This window comes from Hydra vulgaris, chromosome 12 (assembly GCF_038396675.1).
Source record: "Hydra vulgaris chromosome 12, alternate assembly HydraT2T_AEP".
NCBI classification, from domain to species: Eukaryota; Metazoa; Cnidaria; class Hydrozoa; order Anthoathecata; family Hydridae; genus Hydra; species Hydra vulgaris.
In genome coordinates this window covers 67,557,501-67,565,000 of record NC_088931.1, presented here as the reverse complement: position 1 = coordinate 67,565,000, position 7,500 = coordinate 67,557,501, and the positions used below count along the sequence as shown (strand labels likewise).

At 26.6% G+C, this 7,500-nt stretch overlaps 1 protein-coding gene and 1 long non-coding RNA gene across 2 annotated transcripts in view; one reads left to right on the top strand and one right to left on the bottom strand.

Annotated features, from left to right (window-relative positions):
* LOC136088942 (uncharacterized) overlaps positions 1 to 7,500 on the top strand; it is a 29,426-nt gene that overhangs the window by 5,033 nt on the left and 16,893 nt on the right. The window lies entirely within an intron of this gene.
* The window catches only part of LOC136088462 (uncharacterized), a 4,036-nt gene continuing 4,031 nt past the window's right edge, over positions 7,496 to 7,500 (bottom strand). Inside the window, exon 4 of the long non-coding RNA XR_010642185.1 lies at positions 7,496 to 7,500. This exon is cut by the window's right edge and continues 236 nt beyond it. This is a non-coding gene — a long non-coding RNA (uncharacterized LOC136088462).

The window sequence follows — 7,500 nt, the reverse complement described above, 5'->3', positions numbered from 1 at the left end:
GTTTTTAATTTTTTTTTTATTAATTCAGTGTTCTTTTAAAATTTTAAAATTTTTGTGGAAGGAAAAATTATATATAAATAAATATATATATAAAGTAAAATATATATATAAAGTAAATATATATATAAAATATAAGTATATAATATATAAGTAAATATATATATAAAGTAAAAATATATATATAAAGTAAAAAACATATATATATATATATATATATATATATATATATATATATATATATATATATATATATTTATATATATATATATATTTATATATATATATTTATATATATATATATATATATATATTTATATAAATATATAATATAAATTATATAAATATATATATAGAAAGTAAAATATATATATAGAAAGTAAAAAACATATATATATAGAAAGTAACCTTATATAAAGCATGGAAAAAACAAAAGGTTTTGAATCGCTGCGCTTTAATGTCTTCGAAACTGCAAATAATTTGCAAATCAATGATTTTTCTGACGTAATACGCAATTCATATCAAATAAATAAAATGTATGGGGAAATACAAATTAAATTTTTGTTAACGTTTAACTAACTTTTTTTGGTCAAATTTTTCCATTTCCTTGTATTGTCATCGAAAATGATTAAGTGTGCAAAATTTGAGCAAAATTGGTTGAGAAAAAAGCTTTCAAAAATTGATTTCAAATTTTGTGGCACACAAACATATATATATAGAAAGTAATCTTATATAAAGCATGGAAAAAAAGACTTATAAAAACGAAAAAATATATAAACAATACAAAAATCTATTTGACAAATTAAAAAAGCATTCAAAAAAAAACTATTATTGCAATTTATTAGAAAACTTTAGCGGTAACACAAAAAAAACATGGGTCGTAATTAAAGAGGTAACAGGGAAAAAAAAAGATGCCACCAAAGTATTCCCGCAATACTTAAAAACAGATGAGAATGATACAGTAGCCAATAAGGCAATAGATATTGCAGAGAAATTTAATAATTATTTCATAAAAATTGGGGAAAAACTAGCTAATAAAATAACTCCTGGAAAAAAATGTTATAAATCGTATTTAGAAAAAAAAACGTCAGTTATGAACGAGCTTCATATAATTCCAGATGAGCTTAAAAAAGCATTTAATACCTTACAACAAAACAAAAGTCCAGGTCTAGATGACATTAGCGTGAACGTTGTAAAAAATGTCTACGATATTATTGAATATTCCCTTCTGCATATCTGTAATCTGTCTTTAAAAAATGGGGTATTCCCTGATCAGCTAAAGCTAGCAAAAGTTGTTCCTATATTTAAAAGCGGAGATGATTCTATAGCTTCTAACTACAGGCCTATTTCTATTTTATCATGCATTTCAAAAATATTCGAGCGCATAATGCACAATAGACTTTACAACTACCTGTTAAACCACCACCTGCTTAATAATAACCAATATGGTTTTCAAAAACACCATTCAACAGAACACGCTATAGCCAAACTTGTCAAAGAAATTTTAAATGGGTTTGACAACAATAAATACACTCTTGGGGTTTTTCTCGATCTTTCAAAAGCGTTTGTCACAGTTGACCATAAGATTCTTCTTTATAAACTGTATAATTATGGAATAAGAAATAACAATTTAAAATGGTTTCGCTCTTACCTTAGTAATCGGAAACAAGCTTTATCATATGACAACACTGTAACACGACTTGAAAACATTACTTGTGGGGTCCCACAAGGATCAATTCTTGGTTCATTGTTATTCCTCGTTTACATTAACGATATCTACTTATCTTCTAACATACTTAACTTTGTTCTTTTTGCTGATGATACGCAAGTATTCTTTAGCCACACAAACATTAGCCTATTATTTAACACTGTTAATCAAGAACTTGAGAACCTGAACGAATGGTTTAAGGCTAACAAACTCTCTTTAAATGTCGAAAAAAGTAAATATATTCTTTTTACAAAATTATCAAAATCTGAAACCCTCCCCTTAAAACTACCTGATTTACTAATTGATAAAACAAAACTTAAACGAGAATACTGAATCAAGTTTTTAGGCGTAATTCTTAATGAACATATTAGCTGGAGTAATCATTTCAAAGTAATAGAAAATAAAATATCTAAAATTATTGGTATTATGTATAAAACAAAACATCTCCTGAACGCAAATTGTTTAAAAAATATTTATTTTGCATTTATTCATAGCTACATCAGCTACTGCAACGTTATCTGGGCAAGTACTTATCCTTCAAAGTTAAATACAATCTACAAAATACAAAAACGAGCAAGTCGCTTGATATTAAATGCAAATAAATACGCTAGTGCCAGACCACTACTAAGAGAAATTGGAGTGCCTAATGTCTATGAAATAAATATTCTTAATATACTTATTTTTATGTTCAAGTTTTAAAATGGTATGCTACCAAGCATTTTCCAAACTTTCTTTTTTTCTTTAAACCACAAATACGAAACTAAATACTCAATAAATAACTTTTGTATACCTAAATCATTATTAAAACAAGCTGATTTTTCGATATCTTGCCGAGGGCCGCGGATTTTTGCTTAAGTTACAAAATGACACAGCCTATATTTAAAGTGCATTTTTTCAGATTAAATAAAATATATTTATATATCATTTATGTTATTTAATCACATTATTATAATATATGTTTTTAGAAGAACTACATGCTAAATTGAAAAAAAGATTAAAAAAATCAAGAAAAAGTATAAGATTTTGAATAAAGTTTTGAATATTTAAAAATGATATATTATTTATATATTGATATTATAAGGTAATATATTATTAATTGATGTTGTTAATAAGACTATTTTTTATTTAGAAGCATGGTAATGTTTGTTTATGTATCAGGCAAAGTGTATTTTTTGTAATTGTTACTTATTTAGTAATATATATATCAAGGGCTATTCAAGACCGTTTTTAACAGCATTGACCGTATTTGGGGATTTTTTTTTTTTGACGCTAAATTTCTATGGGGCGGGAATTATTTTTTTCTAGATTAGCCCCTGTATGTATATATAAATGTGTATATATGTGTATATATATATATATATATATATATATATATATATATATATATATATATATATATATATATATATATATATATCATGTTATTTAATTATATTGTTTGACTAATTGTTTTAAGAAGTACATAAACTTATATATAAATATGTTTTAATCAAAATTTTATTGAGTTATTAAACAGTGTTATATGTAATAATTCAATTTATCTAATTGTAGATAGAGAAAAAATGCTGTAGAAATTAAGTGAGTTTTTTTAATGTCTTATTTTTTTGTTAACATTTGTAACCATAACCAACAATCGCTCCCGTAAAAAAAAATACACATATTTTTAACCATTATGAACATTGTCTTCATGAGAGAAATGGATTATGTGGTTAAGATAAAAACAAAAAGAGTGAACAAGAGACTAATTGTATTAAATTGAGCTATTGGGTGGTCAGTTCATAATAGAGTATTGGTATATGCACTAAAATTTGCAAAAGAATAAATAGCTGATTTTATACTTTATTGGGAATGCTTGTGCAGTATCTGAAGGTTTTTAAAAGTGTTTGATGAAATAAGAAATAATAAAACAAAAATTTGTTAAAATTCTCAGGTCCTATGGAGTAGCCAGTCTGTAATGCATGGTTTATGAAAAAAGATTAACATAAAGTTCTTTTTTTAAGACACAAGTGCATATTAATCATGGTGAGAAACATCAAACCGGGAAAACACAGAAGCAAAGTGGTAAAATAATGATGACGGTGATGTTCTAGTTTTTAAAATGACATTTTTATGTGGAAAGTTATTTTACAAGAAGCCTCGCACATGTTTAAATCTGAACAAAGTTTATAAGCTATGGACTTGAATGTTACCTAAAAATAATAGTTTAAAACAGTATGTCTTAAACTATTATAACAATAGTTTAAGACAGTATGTCTTATACACATAACTTGTTGTATATCAAATAAAATAAGTAATTATATCAAATAAAATAAGTAATTATAATGTAAACAATAGCAAGCTATTGTATCATACGATAGCTTGATATTGTTTACATTATTTTATTATTGCTGTTTTAAATTCATTTCTAAAACACCTTACGGTATGTTGTTTTAAAAATAAATTTAATAAAGTTGACCTTTACACTTTGATTTTGCAGTACTAAATCAATTAAGTTTTACAGTTGTAAATTCATATATTTCATATAAATTCATATACTTTTTAGCATTTCATGTAAATTCATATACTTGACAATATTGATATAGCCTGGACAACAAAAACAAAGCATGCAAAACCTACAATTTTATCAGTTTATATTAATGACATTCATTTTTTCAAAAAAATTTAAAGTTAAGGGACGTTTTTTGCAGTATTTTTGTATCTGATTTTTAAACATTTTAAAAGCCTAAATTTAACTTGCCGTGCATGGTCCATGCATGGGATTCATTGGTTGATGACTGAACTACTTAGCAAAGCCATACCCCAAAACGCGTATTTTGTGACTTTCTTAACATTCCAAATGCTAAATCGTTTTTTATTAATCCTGTTACTGAAAATGAAATATCTGGTCTCATTACAAACAAGCTCAAAACTGAAAAAAGTCTTGGTCCTAATAGCGTACCTACATTCCTCCTTAAACTAGTCCCACACAATATTTCAAAGCCTCTCTGTACTGTTATAAATAACTCATTTAAAAGTGGTATTTTCCCAGATATTTTTAAAGTTGCCAAAGTTATTCCAATATTTAAAAAAGGCTCTTTACTAGATTTCACAAATTATCGACCCATCTCCTTGCTTTCTAATATAGGTAAACTATTTGAGAAGGCAATGCATATTAGGCTTTATGCTTTTCTTGAAAAATTTAAATGTTTTTACACCCATCAGTATGGATTTCGTGCCAATCACTCCACAACTCATGCTCTCATTGAAATGACTGAACTGATTAGAAAAGCAATTGATGACAAATATTTTGCATGCGGTGTATTTGTCGATTTACAGAAAGCGTTCGATACAGTAGATCATTCAATTTTGTTAAAAAAATTAGAATATTATGGGATCAGAGGCATACCCCTTAAATGGTTTATTTCGTACTTAAACAATAGAACACAATTTGTTGCTATTAATGACTCAAAATCTACCCTTGTAAAGTGTTCTAATGGTGTTCCACAGGGTTCAGTATTGGGACCACTGCTTTTCCTTCTTTATATTAATGATCTTCATACGTCCATTAAGTTTGCTACTGTTTACCACTTTGCTGATGACACTAACCTAATGCTAATTAATAAATCCTTAAAAAAAATTAACAAACACATTAACCATGATCTTGCCAATCTAGTTCAGTGGCTTCGCTCCAACAAACTTTTTCTAAACTCTAACAAAACTGAACTTATTATCTTTAAATCAAATAAAACAAAAATCTATAAACATATGAACTTTAGATTAAGTGGCAAAAAAATTGAACCTGTTAACTCAATTAAATATCTTGGTATAAAAATTAATTCAAATCTTTCCTTTTTATCCCACTGTGAAGACTTAGCAATGAAACTAAGTAGATCTAATGGTATGTTGGCCAAAGTTCGCCATTATGTTAATCTTGAAACACTTTTGAACATATACCATGCTATTTTCGGCTCACATCTTATATATGCATGCCAAGTATGGGGGCAGTCCCATCAACAAGCTCTTATTAGGTTATCCCACCTCCAAAACAAGGCTTTAAAAATTATTTATTTTCAGAATATTAAATTTAATTCTAATGTGCTCTATCTAACTTCTAAAGTATTAAAACTATGTGACTATATTCAATTTTCAAACTGCCAATTTGTCTGGAACCACCAACACAATAACCTACCTTTAACTTTCATCAATTTCTTTTCCAAAAGTGCCAACTCTCGTTATCACCTTCGCTCCAATAGTAATTTAAACCTGTCTGTCTCTAAACATTGCTCTCATAAATACGGACATAAATCTATAAAGTATCAAAGCATTAAAACTTGGAACAACCTTCCTTATGAACTAAAAGCTCTCAATTCATTCTCAACCTTTAAAACTAGATTATTCTACTTTTTATTAAAAAAAAATAGTTAGTGTTTATAATTTCTATTATCAATTTTTGTTGTTTTTAGTATTTTTTTTTTTTTTTTTTTTTTTTTTTTTTAATTTCTATCATATATTTTGTTATATTTTGTACTAATATTAATATTGTTATCATTGTTATTATTGTTATTTTTGTTATTATTGTTATTATCAGTATTATTATATTATTATTGTTATTATTATTAGTGGTATTATTAACACCGTTATTTTTATGTTATAAAGTTATTATTAACATCGTTATTTTTATGTTATAAAGTTTATTATTTTTATTATATATTATGAAAATTAGCATTATATTTATTTGAATTAGATATTATTAACATTAGCAGGTGTTTACTTTATATTAGTAAATTTACTATTTGTAAACTTCCTTGAGTGTAAAATCTTATTTCAGAAATAAATTATTGATTGATTGATTGATTGACTGGCGCACCATCACGCTAGTGATGCTAGTCATCAACCAACGTTTGGCCATGCTTGTTTTTTACGATCGGCCAACTTTGCCAAGCTTGTGCCAGGCTTAAACCATATTTGTGATCAAATGTGTTTGCGCATGTGTTATTTTATAAAACTTGTCTTATTTCACTTTGTAACTAATGTCAGTTACCGTCAATTACTTTTTAAGTATTGATTTCTATTTGTTTGTGTTGTTTTTTTTTGTTTTTTCATTTTCATTTTTTTACTTTAGTATAACATTTTTAACAATAACTTTATACTTAGCAATGGTTTTTTTTCATTTTTTCGTTTTCATTTTTCATTTTTTTACTTAAGTATAACATTTTTTTTATATTATAACCCAGCAAACATGTCAGCGTTGAATCAACGTTGAAAACCGGTCGCAGCGTAGAAAAAGCGTTACAGTCACAAAAACAACGCGCTTTCAACGTTGAATCAATATTTGTTATTGCCCAGCAAACATGACAACGTTGATTCAACGTTGAAAACCGGTCGCAAAAGATGTTGCGGAAACGTTGACAAAGTAATCGATTTTGCAAAGATATGTAACGTTGTTTAATAGACGTTGATTAAACGTTATTGCGTAACGTTGAAAAAAAGTTACTAAATGACGTTACAAAAGCGTCGCAACTAAACGTTAAAAAAGCGTTACATAAAAAGCGTTGAATAAACGTCGCAACTTAGCGTTGAAAAAACGTTACCTAAAAAGTGTTGCATAAACGCTGTTAAAGTAGTCTATTTTGCAAGGATTTGTAACGTTGTTAGTAAAACGTCGATTTAACGTGACTCAAAGACGTCGAGTAAAGGTTGAAATATAACGTTGAATCAACGCTTAAATGCGCTGTATAAAATATCGCAAAATATTATTAAACTTAATTAAACGTGGCTATAATATATATTGAATTGGCAAATAAAACTAAATTGTA